The following is an 18,412-nucleotide window of genomic DNA, read 5'->3' as shown; positions in this document are numbered from 1 at the left end:
AAGTGCAGCTGTGACGTTGCTGAGGCCTCAGCCAAGTCAGCAGCATCAGCCTTAAGAAGGTATTTTTGGCTACACCTCCAACCCCTACAAGATGATTTTAGCGCTAAGCTGGTTGATGTTCCTTTGGACAGTACAGCCCTGTTTGAAGCCAAATTGGCTGACTTATTCAAGTCCTCACAGCAAAAGGGGGAAGAGATGCAGGACTTAAAACACATATTGGTTTCCCCTATTCCAAAATTCCAGAGGAATTATCCTGCTAAAACACAATTTATCAGAAAACACTCATGCCCAGCTTCCTCTACTAGGCCTAGAAAAACTAATAGGAAGCAACCCACTCCTACCAGAGCCACCCCATCGACCAGCCAGAGGCTACCCTTTCAAGACAGGGCAGGTAGTGTTTGACTACCTGCCAACCTTGGAGTCCCCACCTTCTCCCTCCATCCCTCTCTCTTTACGTCTCTCTCTGTCTCCAAAGGTGGAGACTCATCACCTCAGGCAAATGGGTCATTTCTGTAATAGAAGACAGTACTTCATGACCTGGATCATCCCCCCCAAAGAGAAGGGGTATCCCACAGCCCAAAAGAACAGCTCCCCCTATTACAACCAGTGCTAGACAACCTGATTAGTCATGGCACCATTCAAACAGTTCCACGCTCTACAATAGGAAGAGGCTTCTACTCTTCTTATTTTCTGGTTGCAAGAAAAGACGGTCCCTGGAGGCCAATTCTGGACCTCTCACTTCTCAACCTCTTCCTTCAGGTACCAACCTTCAGGATGTTAACCTTACCAACTCGTTCCATTCCTACTCCCTCAAGGGTTCATGGCCACCTTAGACGTCAAGGATGCCTACCTTCACATCCCCTATAAGGCCCAGTTTCAGGAAATACCTGAGGTTATCTGTGGGCTCTCCTGACTGTCAGTTCTCTGCCTTGCCCTTTGGTCTTTCCACTGCGCCCAGAGTTTTCACCAAATGTCTGGCTCCAGTTATTGCCTTCTGCAGGGCAAAAGGAATCCATATATTCCCTTACTTGGACGACCTGCTCATTCAGGCAGACTGCAAACAGACCCAACTGCAACATACGAACTGGAGTCTACACAAGACAGTTTGCTTGGGGTGCAGGATCCGTACAGGCATAATGAAAGCCTACCTTCCGCCCCAAAAGATGGAAAGCTTGACACAACACCTGTTTTTGGTCCTTCACACCACAGAATTGACCACAGGGCAGCACCTCTGGTTTCTGGGCTACATGTCATTAACTATCTCCATGTTATTCTTTGTGTTTCACTGTTGCAGTCATTACATTTGGATAGTCTGTTTGCAGGTTGCCCTCAGTCAGCCTGATTAACAAAGTCTTGGGTCCTGCATCGGTTGCTGTCCCTTCTTCCATGACGTCAGGTCGTCAGGGGTATAAAACATGCAGCCGATGCCATTGCATAAGTCTTTCTTGCCATGTGGTGCCCGAAGCAGAAGCAGTTCGCAAGTGCCGGTCTTTTTCGAGTTTTAGAACTGAAGTCTTAAACTAAAAGCTAAGTACCCCGTTGGGGAAACTTTTTCTTGCTCCTTACCGATGTCAGTAAAAGTTAATAATTGCATTACTTGTGGGAAGCAAATACCTCAAAGATTTTCATTCGTACTGTATTCCTTGCCTAGGCCCTGACCACGATGTACCTTGCTGTCAGTTTTGTGCTTTATTTAATCAGTGCACTGTCCATCGTCAGTATATTTTTGCCTCTAAATATTTCGGTTCTCGGTTTAATTATCCAGAAATGTCGTCGGTTAGACGTCCGACTACTGGGTTTCCGAAAAAATGCAGAGATAAAGACAGCGACAGGCCGCCAAGGTCCAAAACTGCCAACGACGCTTCTAAGCCAGTCGCCAGTTCACCATTACTCAGTGAGGTGCTTTCGCAGCCCCTGATAACCCGCTACTTATGATTGGCAGGCCTCTACTGAGACCCATTCGGAGTCCGGTATGCCGTGAGATGCTTCAGCTATGGAACCCGCAGATGTCTCTACCTTGGATGGGTCCGGAGCCGTTGTGCAGGCACTGGCTTCTGAGGGTGTATTCAGGCCTATGGACTTGCATATTAAATCAACGCCTCCTTCATTACTAAGGACTAAATCTCGATCCATGTCTAAAAAACCAGCACGCAGGCCACATGCTCAGGCCTCTATGCCTAAAAAAGAAATGATAAAAATGTCTGAAGATTTAATAACTCTAATCAGGGGTAGCCAAACCCCCCCCCCCCCTTCTAAGAAGCCTAGGGCTGAGCTTTGGTAATGAATCTTCTGATCAGGATTCTGTTTTTTTGACACTTCTGATGACCTGGATTTGTCCTTATCTACTTATGAGGATTCTGATGCAGAGGACTCTATTCCCTCTGCTTCCCCTCTTGAGGATTTTTCTTTTTGGGAAACCTTACATACTCTTGGGGAGCATTTTCACTGGGAAAGCCAGGAATTTTCTGATTCAAAAAGGAGGCTTAGGGATTTCCTTCTCCTACCTCAACATAGGCCTTTGGCTATTCCTCCTGTACTAGACATTGTTGATGATGCCTTCTCAGAATCCAGTTTGGCCCCTGATTCCCTGCGTCCTGCTCCCAGTAAACCTGACAGATACTACAGGATGTTCTTCATGTTTCACTGTTGCTTTCATTACATTTGGGTTATCTGCTGGCAGGTTGCCCTCAGTCGGCCTGATTAACAAAGTCTTGGGTCCTGCGTCAGTTGCTGTCCCTTCTTCCGTGACGTCAGATCGTCAGGGGTATAAAACATACAGCCAATGCCATTACATCAGTCTTTCTTGCTGCGCGGTGCCCAAAGCAGAAGCAGTTTGCAAGTGCCGGTCGTCCGATTCCTGAAATTTTCGTTTTCGAGTTTCAGAACCGAAGTCTTCAACTAAAAGCTAAGTACCCCGTTGGGGAAACTTTTTCTTGTTCCTTACCAATGTCAGTAAAAGTTAATAATTGTATTACTTGTGGGAAGCAAATACCTCATAAGGATTTTCATTTGTACAGTATTCCTTGCCTAGGCCCTGACCACAATGTGCCTTGCTGTCAGTTTTGTGCTAAATTTAATCAACACACTATTAAACATCTGTATATTATTGCTTCTAAATATTTTGGCTCTAGATTCAACTATCCAGAAATGTTGTCTGTTAGCTATCAGACTACCGGAATACCTAAAAAAACGCAAAGAAAAAGACAGAGAGAGACCGTCGAGGTCCAAAACTGACTAACCTTCTCCTAAGCCAGTCGCCGGTTCACCGGTACTCAGGCGCTTTCGCAGCCCCTGATACCCACTAGTTTTGATTCACAGGCCTCTACTGAGACCCATTCGGAGTCCGGTATGCCGCAAGATACTTTAAATATTGAACCCACTGATGTCTCTACCTTAGATGGGTCCAGAGCCGCTGAGCAGGCACCGGCTTCTGAGGGTGTTTTCAGGCCTAAAGAGTTGTATATTAAACCGATGCCATCTTCAAAACAATGGCCAAAAACTACTTCTATGTCTAAAAAACCGACGCTTGGGCCACATGTGTACAGGCCCCAGTGCCTAAAAAACAAATTATCAAAATGGCTGAGGATTTAATTACCTTGATTAGGTGTACCCATCCCCCTCCTGCTAAGAGGGCCTAGGCAAGGCACTGACTATGAATCTTCAGATCAGGTTTCTATTTCTTCTGATTCCTCTTCTGATCAGGAATTATCCATTCCCACTTATGAGGACTCTGATGCAGAAGATTCCATCCCTTCTGCTTCTCCTGACGATTTTTCTTTTGGAGAAACTTTGCATACCTTAAGGGAGCACTTTCACTGGGAGAGTCAGGTTTTCTCAGAATCTAAAAAGAGACTTTGGGATTTTCTTCTTCTTCCTCAGTATAGGCCTTTGGCTATACCTCCTGTTCTAGACATTGTTGATGATGTTTTCTCAGAGTCCAGTATGACTCCTAATTCCCTGCCTCCGGCTCCTAGTAAGCCAGACAGATATTACAGGGTTCCTGACTCCCACAAATTCCTCCTTAAAAACCCTACTGCTGACCCTGAAACCATTTCTCAGGGTCCCAAGGGCATTAACGCTTCTACTGCTAAAAATCCTACCCCTTCTGATAGAGATTCCAGGGTGCTGGATGGATGGGATAAGAAGGTTTACACGTCTGCAACCTTGGCAATCAGGGCTTTAAACTGTCAATTTCATATGCTTAAATATCAACAGCATGTCATGGGTTTACTTAAACAGAAAATGATGTTGATTTCTGAATGTGTGGAAAATAGAGTTGCAGGATTTATTGCATTCAGCTGAACAAGTTGGAAAACATTCTTTGCAATGTGGTTTTGATTCCTTGGAGGCTTCTTGCAGGGCTGCTGTAACTGGATCTGTGATAAGAAGGCATGCTTGGCTCAAGGAGCAAAATCTGCCTGACGATGTTAAAGCACAATTGTTGGATGCTCCTTTACAACAGGACAGTTTATTTGGTAATAAGGCTGAAGAAGTTTTGAAAAAGATGGAAGAAGAAGCTAAATCTATGCAAACTGTAAAATATTTCTTACAAGTGCAGCCACCCAGGTTCAGTAGGCACTGGCCTACTAAGAATTGGTCCATTCCAGTACTCACTAGAATCACTCAGGTCAAACCCAGACATTCCAAAGGCTCCAGGTTTCATTCGTAAGGAACTTATAGAACAAAGCAATGAGGTGCCTCCACCTCCAAACCTGGAAGTAGCAAGGCACCTTCCTATGGTGAACAGTCTCAATGACTTTCCACTGCAGTCACCAAGCACTTATCTTTTGACCACCCCTTTGGGGGGAAAACTCGCACTTCATGTACGAAACTGGCAACTGATTACCCAGGACAAATGAGTTTTAACTATAGTATTCCAGGGATGCAGATTTCATTTCCACACATTGCCAATCCCAAACGGATGGCCAGATCTGCCTCCAAATCAGTGGGCAGAGGCCCAGAAACAAGTTATGCCCCTCATGAATATGGGGGCTATTCAACCAGTACCAGAAAAGGAAAAGGGACAAGGTTTTTATTCAAGGCTTTTCCTGGTACCCAGAAAAGACAAATCATGGCGTCCAATTCTGGACTTGTCCATTCTAAATACATTTCTGGACATTCCAAAATTCAAGATGCTGACTCTCCAACAGTTTACTACCTGTGCTAGGCAAGGGTGCCTGGTTGGTAACTCTAGACTTAAGAGGCTTACCTGCATATCCCAATCAGGGAATCTTGCAGAAGATGCCTCCTCTTCAAAGCAGGCTGTTTGCATTACCAGATGTTCTTCGTGTTTCACTGCTGCAGTCATTACATTTGGGTAATTTGCTGGCAGGTTGCCCTCAGTCAGCCTGAATTCCAAAGTCTTGGGTCCTGCGTCGGTTGCGGTCTCCTCTTCCATGATGTCGGGTCGTCAGGGGTATAAAACATGCAGCTGACGCCATTTTCTTTAGTCTTTCTTGCCGCGCGGTGCCTGAAGCAGAAGCATTTCGCAGGTGCTGGTCGGCCGACTCCTGAAATATTCGAGTTTGAGTTTCAGAACCGAAGTCTTCACTAAAGCTAAGTACCCCATTGGGGAAACTTTTTTCTTGCTCCATACCAATGTCAAAAAAAGTTAATAATTGTATTACTTGTGGGAAGCAAATACCTGATAAGGATTTCCATTTATACTGTATTCCTTGCCAAGGCCCTGATCACAACGTGCCTGGCTGTCAGTTTTGTGCTAGATTTAACCAACGCATTATTAAGCATCGGTATATTTTTGCCTCAAAGTATTTTGGAAACGGATATAACTACCCAGAAATGTCATCTGATAGTAATCCGACTACCGGAGTACATAAAAAACGCAAAGAAAAAAAGAGAGACAGTCGAGGTCCAAAACCGACGATGAAGCTTCTCCTAATCCAGTCGCCGGTTCACCGATACTCAGTGAGGTGCTTTCGCAGTCCCTGATACCCACTACTTTCGAGTCGCAGGCCCCTGCCGACACCCATGTGAAGTCAGGCATGCCGCGAGATACTCAAAGTATTGGACCCACGGATGTATCTCCCTCGGATGGGTCTGGAGCCGCTGAGCAGGCAACGGCTTCTGAGGGAGTTTTCAGGCCTCAACATTTGTATATCAAACAGACGACGGCTGCAAAACCAAAGACAAAAGCAACTTCTAAAACTAAAAAAAAAACGATGCATGAGCCACGTGCACAGGCCTCTATGCCTAAAAAACAAATTAAAAAAATGGCTGAAGACCTTATTACCTTGATCAGGGGTTCCCATCCCCCTCCAGATGAAAGGCCTAGGCAAGACACTGATTATGAATCTTCAGATCAGGTTTCTTTTTCTTCTGATTCCTCTTCTGATCAGGAATTTATCTATACCTCCCTATGAGGATTCTGATGCAGAGGAGTCTATACCATCTGCATCACCTCCTGAGGATTATTCATTTGGAGAAACCTTGCATATTTTGAGGGAGCATTTTCACTGGGAGAGTCCAGATTTCTCATAATCAAAAAATAGGCTCAGGGATTTCCTTCTCCCTCAGCACAGGCCTTTAGCCATTCCCCCTGTTTTAGACATTGTGGATGATGTGTTTTTGGAGTCAAGCTGGACCCCCTGACTCCTTACCTCCGGCTCCCAACAAGCAGGACAGATATTGCAGGGTCCCTGACTCTCATACATTTTTATTTAGAAACCTTGCTGCTGATCCTGAAACTATTTCACAGGGTCCAAAGGGAGTTAAGGCCTCTACAGCAAAAAATCCTTCCCCCTCTGACAGAGATTCAAGGGCACTGGACAGATGGGGAAAAAATGTTTATAGATCTGCAACGTTGGCAATTAGGGCCTTAAACTGTCAATTTCATATGCTCAAGTATCAACAACATGTTATGAGATTGCTGAAACAGAAAATTATGTTGATTTCAGAATGTGCAGAAAATAAAGAATTGCAGGAATTATTGCATGCAGCTGAACAGGTTGGAAAGCATACTTCGCAATGTGGTTTTGACTCCTTAGAGGCCTCCTGCAGGGCAGCAGTTACTGGATCTGTGATTAGGAGGCATGCCTGGCTAAAGGAACAAAATTTGCCTGATCATGTTAAAGCTAAATTGCTAGATGCACCTTTACAGCATGATTCTCTGTTTGGTATTAAGGCAGAAGAGGTTTTAAAGAAAATGGAAGACAAAGCTAAGTCTATGGAAACTGTAAAAGACTTCTTACAAGTGCAGCCAGCTGCCAAGATTCAGTATACACTGGCCTACAAAAAATTGGTCATTTCCTGTGTCAGACAGAGCTCAAAGGGGCAAATCCAGACGCCCTAAGGGTTCCAGATACCAGGCACAAGATTCATACAGGTCAAAGCAATGGGGCGCTTCTACCTCCAAATCTGGAGGAGATAAAGCGCAAACCTACAGAAGACCGTCCCAATGACTTCCCTCTGCCTACACCAAGCACTTATCTTTTGGCAGCACCCTTAGGGGGAAAATTAGCACTTTTTGCTCAAAATTGGCAGTTAATAACCCAGGACAAGTGGGTGCTAAACATAGTATCACAGAGATACAGATTCCATTTCCATACTCTGCCAATGGCAAATGGATGGCTAGATCTGCCAAAACATAAATGGGCAGAGGCACAGAAATAGGTTACGTCCCTCATGGATATGGGGGCCATTCAGCCAGTACCAGAACAGGAAAAAGGACTAGGTTTTTACTCGACTGTTCTTGGTACCCAGAAAGGACAAGGCCTGGCGGCCAATACTGGATTTATCGATTTTGAACACATACCTGGACATTCCAAAATTCAAAATGCTGACTTTGCAGCAGCTTCTGCCCATGCTGGGCAAGAATGCTTGGCTGGTGACATTAGACCTAAAAGAGGCATACCTGCATGTCCCAGTAAGACAGTCGTGCAGAAGATACCTCTGATTCAAGGCTGGCTTAAATACTCTGGCAGATGATTTAAGCAGAAACCTTATGGATCCTCACGAGTGGAAACTAGATCCACAAGTCTTCAGCATGATGATAAAGAAATGGGGAAGCCCAGACATAGATCTATTTGCCTCTCCTTAAAATTATCAATTGAAAAGATTCTCCACAAGGACTTATCACAGACAAGCATGGAAAGTGGACGCCCTATCCTTCAGTTGGAAAAACCCATCAGTTTATGCCTTTCCTCCTCTGCCTCTTCTTCCCAAGGTCCTCCTAAAAAGTCAGACAAGAGAAACCAAAGATGATACTAATTGCCCCTGACTGGCCCCGCCAATACTGGTACCCAATCCTAAGGAACTTGTCTCATTGCCCAGCTTGGACCTTACCTCAAAGACCTCCACTACTATTCCAGCAAAACAATCAGATCCTGCACAATCAACTCCAGACACTGAACCTGGCAGCATGGCTGGTCATGTAGTTATACAAACACCACCTCTCAGTAAAGCTGTGATGGATGTCGTTTTGGAAGTCAGAAGGCCTAGTACTAGAAAATCTTATGCTGATAAATGGAAGAGATTCTGTGCATGGAATCGAGCACAAGGAACTGATGCAGCAGAACCAAATATTTTTCCGATATTATAATACTTGACTGAGATGCTTGACAAAGGCCTATCTTTCTCATCAATTAAAATCCATGCCTCTGCCATTTTGGCTCATTACAATACAGAGCCACCAATAGTTTCTCATCCTTTACTAAAACAGTATCTTAGAGGAGCCATAAACTTAAGGCCTCCAAGAAGATCACCAATACCTGCATGGGACCTCAATTATGTGTTGGAAAAGCTCACCATGCCTCCATTTGAACCAGCTGCTACCACTGATATAAAGTTCTTATGGAAAACAGCTCTGCTACTAGCAATTACTTCAGCAAGAAGAGTTTTCAGAGCTACAGGCCCTCATGGCTGTAGAGCCTTTTATCATATTTTCCCAGACAGGGTGCCTCTGAGGACAAATCCTAAATTTATGCTTAAGGTGGTTTCCAGTGTGGCTGTTAACCAAACTATTCATCTGCCAACCTTTTATCCAAGTCCGCAGAATAAGGGGGAGAGAATTCTGCATTCCCTGGATGTACACAGGCAGCTAAGATTCTACTTGAGCAGGACCAAAACTCTAAGAAAAACTGAGCAATTACTAGTGACACATGCTGCAGGTTCAGAAGGAAAGGCTATTTCAAAGCAGACAGTTTCAAAGTGGATAAGCCACTGCATCCGTTTCTGCTACTTAGACCGTGGTAAACCTGTGCCCAAGGGCATTAGGTCTCATTCCACCAGAGCTGCAGCTACTTCAGCAGCCTTTCTCAGAGGAGTACTAACCAAAAGACATTCTAGAGGCTGCTACTTGGAGTTCTGTTAACAACTTTACAAAGCATTATCATTTACCTCTTTACTCTAAGTCCAGCGCAGGCTTTGCCACTGCAGTTCTGCAGGGCCTTATAGCCGCACCTAATGCTGTTTAGCTCCAGCCTCCCAACCATAGCTTTAAGATTCTACCCAAATGTAATGACTGCAACAGTGAAACACGAAGAACATAGTACAGTTGTGTACACTTACCATAAATGTAGATGATAGAGTGTATTCACTGTTGCAGTCCAGGTTACCCTCCCGCCATCCCCCTTTCATTCTGGAGTTTCTTTCCTTCTCTATTTTCTACAACCTATGTGGTGTATTTGCTTGTAGATGAAGGTGAAGTTTATATTGATGCATGTGTGTGTGTATATGTATATGTATATATATATATATATATATATATATATATATATATATATATATATATATACATATACATATTTTTGCTACCTTTTTGAGGGGCACCTGACATCTGGGGCAAGAAAAACTAAAGAAAATGGAAGAGGAGACAGCAACTGACGCAGGACCCAAGACTTTGGAATTCAGGCCGACTGAGGGGCAGCCTGCCAGCAGATTGCCCAAATGTAACGACTGCAACAGTGAATACACTCGAACATCTACATTTATGGTAAGTGTACACAACTGTACTTTCTTTGCATTGCTCTTTGGCTTATCTACTGCTCCCAGGGTCTTCACAAAGTGCCTGGCACCAGTAATTGCATTTTGCAGGCAAAGGAATATTCAAATTTATCCATATCTGGACGATTGTCTAATTCAGGCAGAAAACAAGGACACTCTTCTGAGACATCTGGCGTTTGTAAAAAGACTTCTAACTTGTCTAGTGTACACCATAAACAAAAAGAAATCAGAACTGGTACCCTCTCAAATAATTGCATTCATGGGTGCAAGCTTGAATGCAACTGCCCAGATGACTTACCTTATGCCAGAATAGTAAATTCAATTGATGACTTACTTCAAACAGGTGGCCACAAAAACCCAGCTATCTGCAAGACAAATTCTGCAGGTCTTGGGGTTCATGGCCTCCTGCATTCTTCTAATTCCATATGCAAGATTGCATATGAGGAAACTTCAGTGGTACCTAAAAAGCTTATGGAGTCAACATAGTCACAGCCTGGAAACAATGATTCCTATAATTCCTTGCCTGCAGCTAGAGTTCCTATGGTGGGCAGAGGCCTGCCACCAAAACAAGGGACTGCCATTCATTCAACCCCCTGCCACCCAAACCCTGACTACAGATGCATCAGATTATGCTTTGGGGGGGGGGGGCATCTGGCAGGTAGATGCATTCAGGGCCATGGAGCCCAAATCAAATGCACCTACATATCAATCAGAAGTAGATGCTAGCTGTACAGAATGCTCTGAAAGCCTTCAAGGACTACCTTCGTCCTGGACAACTACTGATAAAGACAGATAACACCACAGTCATGTGGTACATAAGCAGGGGGATACCCTTTCCTACCCCCTTTGCAGACTAGCCATGGCATTGTGGAACATGGCCTTGACTTATCAGCTACATCTACAAGCTCAGTTCCTGCCAGGAAAGCAAAATACTCTGGTAATCGAACTAAGTAGAAGTCTTATGGACCCACTCGAATGGAAGCTGGATCCGCAAATCTTCAGCATGTTGACACACAAATGGGGAGCCTGGACATAGATCTTTTTGCCTCACCGCAAAACTATCAGCTGGACAAATTCTGCACAAGAATTCAGCACAAAAAAGCTTGGAAAGTGGATACTCTATCCTTCAGCTCTTCAGCTGGAAAAACCTATCAGTCTATGCCTTTCCCCCTCTGCCTCTGCCCTCCAAGGTCTTACTAAAAGTCAGACAGGAAAAACCAAAAATGATTGATTGCTCCAGACTGGCCCCGCCAACACTGGTACCTGCTTCTGCGCAGGATGTCGCACCTTCCTCCATGGTACCTGCCTCAGACACCTCACCTACTGTCTCTGCAGAACTATCCAATTCTGCACACTCCGCTCCAAACTCTGAGTCTTGCAGCAAGGCTAATCAACTAATTTCATCAGTTACATCTCTCAGCAAACCTGTGATGGATGTCATTTTGGAAGCTAGAAGGCCTAGTACTAGAAAATCTTATGCTGACAAATGGAAAGGGTTCTGTGCCTGGAACCAAGCACAAGGAATAAGCACTGCAATTACCAATATTCCTCAGATTCTGCAATACTTAACTGAGATGCTTCACAAGGGCCTATCTTTTTCTTCCATAAAAATCCATGCCTCTGCCATTTCAGCTCATTACAACACAGAGCCTCCCCTCTTTTCTCATCCTCTGCAAAAGCAGTACCTCAGAGGGGCCAAAAATGTAAGACCTCCCAGGAGAGCACCAACTCCTGCATGGGACCTCAATTTTGTTTTGGAAAAACTCACTCCACCTTCTTTTGAGCCAGCTGCTAAGGCAGACCTAAAATTTCTCTCTTGGAAAACAGCTTTTCTTTTATCAGTCACTTCAGCTAGAAGGATTTCAGAACTACAGGCTCTTATGGCAGTGGAGACTTTTATTATTTTTTACCCAGACAGGGTGGCTCTAAGGACCAATCCATCCTTTATGCCTAAAGTGGTATCTAGTGTGGCCCTTAGTCAGACCATTCATCTCCCAACTTTCTTCCCAAATCGACAGAACAAGGGTGAGCAGATTCTACATTCACTGGATGTACACAGACAACCGAGATTCTACTTAAGCAGGACAAAATCTCTAAGAAAATCTGAACAATTACTGGTGGCATTTGCTGCGGGAGCAGAGGGAAAGGCTATTTCAAAGCAGACTATTTCCAAATGGATAAGCCGTTGTATTTGTTTCTGTTATACGCACCATGGTAAACCTGTCCCCAAGGGGATCAGATTTCATTCCACCAGTGCTGCATCATCTTCTGCAGCCTTTCTCAGAGGGGTTCCTACCAGAGACATTCTAGAAGCTGCTACCTGTAGCTCATTTCATACGTTCACCAAACATTACCATTTACCTTTCTTCTCTAAATCCAGAGCAGACTTTGCCACTGCTGTCCTGCAGGGCCTTATAGCTGCTCCTAATGCTGTATAAATCCATCCTCCAAACCATAGCTTTGGGATTCTACCCAAATGTAATGACTGCAACAGTGAAACACGAAGAACATAGTACAGTTGTGTACACTTAACATAAATGTAGATGTTCGAGTGTATTCACTGTTGCAGTTTTGGTTACCCTCCCTCCAGCTCCCTGTTTTTTCTCTAACTATACCTCTCATATCTGTTACTATCTTTAAAAGACTTTTTAGTGCATTTGCTTTTGTTTGGAGAGGTATATGTTTTTGGTATTTTTTATTCTACACATATATACATATATATTTATATATAGTTTTTGCTCCCCATTTGGGGGGCACCTGTTATCTGGGGCAAGAAAAACTGATGTAATGGCGTCTGCTGCATATTTTATACCCCTGACTATCTGACGTCATGGAAGAAGGGACAGCAATCGACGCAATACCCAAGACTTTGTTAATCAGGCCGACTGAGGGCAACCTGCCAGCAGATTACCCAAATGTAATGACTGCAACAGTGAATACACTCGAACGTCTTCATTTATGGTAAGTGTACACAACTGTACTGTCTCTGAGTCCCACAGGTTCCTTTTCAAAAATCCTATTGCAGATCCAGAGACTATTTCACAAGGGCCCAGGGCATTAAGGCTTCTACTGCTAAAAATCCTACCCCTTCTGATAGAGACTCCAGGGCTCTGGATAGATGAGGTAAAAAGGTTTACACTTCAGCAACCTTGGCCCATGGAGCTTTAAACTGCCAATTTCATATGTTAAAGTCTCAGCAACAGTTTATTGGACTGCTTAAACAGAAAATGATGATTCCTGACTCTGTGGAAAATAAAGACTTATAGAATTTAATGTATTCTGCTGAACAAGTTGGAAAACATACTTTGCAATGTGGTTTTGATTCATTGGAGGCCTCTTGCAGGGCTGCTGTTACTGGGTCTGTGCTTAGAAGGTATGCTTGGCTTAAGGAGCAATCTTTGCCTGATCATGTTAAAGCTAAACTGTTGGATGCTCCTTTAAATCAGGACTGCCTGTTTGGCAACGAGGCTGAAGAAGTTGTTAAAAAGATGGAAGATAAAGCTAAATCTATGCAAACTGTTAACGATTTTTTACAAGTTCAACCTCCTAGATTTAGTAGGCACTGGCCCTCTAAGAATTGGTCCTTTCCAGCTCCTTCCAGGTCTTCTCAAGCCAAACCCAGACACAGCAAAAACCCCATGTTTCTGTCCCAGGGGACTCTCAAAACTAAACAGTGGGGGGCCTCCACTTACAAGTCTGGAAATAATAAGACTTCCCCCTATGGTAAATTGTCTCAATGACTTCCTTTTAAAATTTCCAAGCACTTATCTTCTGACTGCCCCTTTGGGGGGAAAGATTGCTCTTCACTTCATGCAAAGAACTGGGAACTCATTACCCAGGACAAATGGGTTTTAAATGTAGTGTCCCAGGGATACAGATTTCACTTCCACACGTTGCCAATGCCAAGTGGGTGGCCGGACCTTACCCCTAAATCAGTGAGCAGAGGCCCAAAAACAAGTACTTTCTCTCTTAAGCATGGGGGCTATTCAACTGGTACCAGAAGAGGAAAAGGGACAAGGTTTGCACTTGAGACTTTTCGTGGTACCCAGAAAAGACAAATCATGGCATCCTATTCTGGACTTGTCTACTCTAAACACCTTTCTGGAGATTACAAAATTCAAAATGCTGACTCTTGAATTACTTCCTATGCTAGGCAGACAAGTCCGGTTGGCAGCACTAGATTTAAAAGAAGCTTACCTGCACATCCCAATCAGGGAATCTTGCAGAAGATACCTACGCTTCAAAGCAGGCCACACGCACTGTCAGTTCTCTGCACTGCCCTTTGGCTTAGCTACTGCACCCAGGGTATTCACAAAGTGCCTAGCTCCAGTTATTGCATTTTGCAGGCAAAGAAATATTCAAATATACCCATACCTGGGCGATAGTCTAATTCAGGCAGAAAGCCAGGACATACTTTTGAATCATCTGGCCTTTGTAAAAAGGGTTCTAACTTGTCTGGGGTACACCATAAACAGAAAGAAATCACAGCTGGTACCCCGTCAACAAATTACATTCCTGGGAGCAAGCTTGAATACAACTTCCCAGATGGCTTACCTCACGCCAGAAAAGCAAATTCATTTGACAACCTACTTCAAACAAGTGGCCACAAAAACCCTGCTATCTGCAAGACAAATACTGCAAGCCTTGGGGTTCATGGCCTCCTACATTTTTCTAATTCCATATGCAAGACTGCATATGAGGAAACTACAGTGGTATCTAAAAAGCCTATGGAGTCAACATTCTCACAGCCTAGAAACAATTATTCCTATCATACCTTGCCTACGCCTAGAGTTACTTTGGTGGGCAGACGCCTGCCACCAAAACAAGGGACTACCTTTCACAGCACCCCCTGCTGCCCAAACCCCAACAACAGATGCATCAGACTATGCATGGGGGGCTCCCCTGGCAGGGAATTGCATTCAGGGCAAATGGAACCTAAGTCAAATGCACCTGCATATCAATCAAAAAGAAATGTTAGCTGTACAGAATGCTCTGCCAGCCTTCAAGGACTACATTCTTCCAGGACAACTAATAGTAAAGACGGACAACACCACGTTTATGTGGTACATAAACAAGCAGGGGGGGTACATCTTCTTACCCCCCTCTGCAGGCTAGCCATGGCATTGTGGAACACAGCCTTGAGCTACCAAGTGCACCTACCAGCTCAATTCCTGCCAGGAAAATTAAATACACTGGCAAACGTACTAAGCAGAAACCTCATGGATCCACACGAGTGGAAACTCGAACCAAGGATTTTCAACATGTTGACAAGCGAATGGGAGAGCCCAGATATAGACCTGTTTGCCTCCTCCCAGAACTTACCAATTAGACAAATTTTGCACAAGGATTCCCCACAAACAAGCCTGGAAAGTGGATGCTCTGTCCTTCAGCTGGAAAAATTTATCAGTCTATGCCTTCCCCCTGGTGCGTCTGCTCTCCAAAGTACTACTAAAAGTCAAACAGGACAAATCAAGGATGATTTTGATTGCTCCAGACTGGCTGCACCTACACTGGTGTACCCCCTCCTGCGCAGTGTGCCACGGTTCTCTCCATGGCACCTGCCTCAGACTCCTTCCCTGCTGTCTCAGCAGGAGAACCAGATTCTGCACCCAGAGCTTCCAACTCTGAACCTTGCAGCCTGGCTAATTACTTAAACTCTCCCTTACCATCCCTCAGCAAACCTGTGATGGATGTCATCTTAGAGCTAAGGATGCCTAGTACTAGAATATTTTATGCTGAAAAATGGAAAAGATTCTGTGCCTGGAACCAATCTCAAGGGATGAGCACAGCAGCGCCCAATTTATCTCAGATTTTGCAATGCTTAACTGAGATGCTTCACAAGGGCCTGTCTTTTTCCTCCATTAAAATCCATGCCTCAGCCATTTCAGCTCATTATAACACAGAACCTCCCCTCTTCTCTCATCCACTGCTCAAGCAGTTCCTGAGAGGGGCCAAAAATTTGAGACCACCCAGGAGAGCTCCAAAACCCAGCCTGGGACCTTATCTTTGTATTGGAGAAACTCACTCTACCTCCTTTTGCACCAGCTGCTACTGCAGACTTAAAATTTCTTTCTTGGAAAACAGCTTTCCTTTTAGCAATCACTTCAGCTAGAAGGGTATCTGAATTACAGGCCCTTATGGCAGTGGAGCCTTTTATCATCTTTCATGCTGACAGGGTGTCACTCAGAACCAATCCATCCTTCATGCCCCCAAGGTGGTATCCATTGTGGCTCTTAATCAGTCCATTCATTTGCGAACCTTCTTTCCCAATCCACAGAACAAAGGGAAATGGATACTGCATTCCTTGGATGTGCACAGACAACTTAGATTCTACTTGGACAGGACTAAACCTCAAAGAAAATCTGAACAACTGCTGGTAGCATTTGCTGCAGGGGCAGAGGGGAAGGCTATTTCAAAACAAACCCTTTCTAAATGGATAAGCCATTGCATTCATTACTGCTATAAGCACCATGGAAAACCTATTTCCCAGGGGATCAGACCTCACTCCACCAGGGCTGCATCTACTTCTAAAGCCTTTCTCAGAGGTGTCCCTACCAGGGATATCCTAGAAGCTGCTACCTGGAGTTCTGTACATACTTTCACCTAGCATTATCATTTGCCAATTTTCTCTAAATCCAGAGCTGGCTTTGCCACTGCAATCTTGCAGGGCCTTATAGCTGGCCCTAATGCTATCTAAACTCCTCCTCCCCAACCATTGCTTTGGGAATCTACCAAAATGTAATGACTGCAACAGTGAAACACGAAGAACATAGTACAGTTGTGTACACTTACCATAAATGTAGATGTTCGAGTGTATCCACTGTTGCAGTCCTGGTTACCCTCCCTCCTGCCCCCTAAGTTCTTTTGGCTATACATCTACTTTACTTTACTATGCTTAAAAGCCTTTTTGGTGTATTTGCTTTTTTGTTGGAGGTATACCTTTGTGTTTTTATGTTTAATTGCTTCCCTTTAGGGGGGCACCTGACATCTGGGGCAAGAAAAACTGATGTAATGGTGTCGGCTGCATGTTTTATACCCCTGACTCCTTCCCTGCTGTCTCAGCAGGAGAACCAGATTCTGACGTCATGGAAGAAGGGACAGCAACTGACGCAGGACCCAAGACTTTGTTAATCAGGCTGACTGAGGGCAACCTGCAAGCAGATTACCCAAATGTAATGAATGCAACAGTGAATACACTGGAACATCTACATTTATGGTAAGTTTACACAACTGTACTTTATCTTTAGGAAGACTCCACATGAGGAAACTACAATGGTAGCTCGTCAGTTTGGACCTAGCACTTCTACCCACTCAAGTTCAGGGTTCCTTTCCTGCCCTGCCTCAAACAGGAAATACTTTTGTGGTCAAATATGGTGACCCTCAACCCTGGTCTTCCTCTACAAACCATCTCAACCCAAACAGACCATGTACACAGATGCCTCAGACTTGGGCTGGGTTGCAACTCTGGGGAACCTGAAAGTACAGGAAGTGTGGCCAGTGCCATACAGGAAAGAGCACATCAGTATCCGAGAAATGAGGGCAATATTACTGGCCCTGCGGGCCTTCTAAACCAATCTCCATCCAGGACTCCTAAAAATCTTTACAATACCATAGTGCTGTGGTTTCTCAACAAGCAAGGGGGGACCACATTTTATTTGCTTTGCAGACTAGCTCTCCTGGTGTGGGAACTGGCCTCCTCCCAGGAAGTAACCTTAAGGCAGTATACATACCTTCACACAGAATTTTCAGGCAGACTCCCTCAGCAGATCCATGATGAAGGCACACAAATGGATGCTACACAGGGATGTGATGTTCGTGTTTCACTGTTGCAGTCATTACACTTGGGTTATCCTGCTGGCAGGCTACCCGCACTCGGCCTGAATTCCAAAGTCCTGGTCCGGCGTCGGTTGCTGTCACTTCTTCCCTGATGTCAGTGTGCCAGGGGTATATAAGATGCAGCAGACGCCATTTTCTTCACACTTTCTTGCCGTGCGGTGCCCGAAGCAATAGCAGTTCGCAAGTGCCGGTCGGCCGACTCCTGAGATTTTCGAATTTGAATTTCAGATCCAAAGTCCTCAGTAAAGCTAAGTACCCCGTTGGGGAAACTTTTTCTTGCTCCAGACTGATGTCAGTAAAAGTTAGCAATTGTATTTCTTGTGGGAAGCAAATACCTCATAAGGATTTTCATTCTTACTGTATTCCTTGCCTAGGCCCTGACCACGACGTTGCTAGTTGTCGGTTTTGTGCTAGATTCAACCAATGCACTATTAAGCATCTGTTAAATTTTGCTTTACATTACTTTGGCCGAAGGTTTAAATATATAATGCCGTCGGAACAACCGACGACCGGAGTCCATAAAAAGCGCAAGGACAAAGAAAAAGACAGGCATCTGAGGTCCAAAACCGACGACGAAGCCTGTTCTAGGCCAGTCGCTGTTTCGCCGGTTTTCAGT

At 44.6% G+C, this 18,412-nt stretch overlaps 1 protein-coding gene across 7 annotated transcripts in view; it reads left to right on the top strand.

The window, feature by feature from the left end:
• Window positions 1-18,412, top strand: part of RERE (arginine-glutamic acid dipeptide repeats) — a 3,515,893-nt gene that overhangs the window by 1,966,388 nt on the left and 1,531,093 nt on the right. The window lies entirely within an intron of this gene.

This window comes from Protopterus annectens, chromosome 2.part1 (assembly GCF_019279795.1).
Source record: "Protopterus annectens isolate FY-2018-M chromosome 2.part1, PAN1.0, whole genome shotgun sequence".
In the NCBI taxonomy this organism is placed as follows: domain Eukaryota; kingdom Metazoa; phylum Chordata; order Ceratodontiformes; family Protopteridae; genus Protopterus; species Protopterus annectens.
This window is presented reverse-complemented; position numbering and strand designations above follow the sequence as displayed.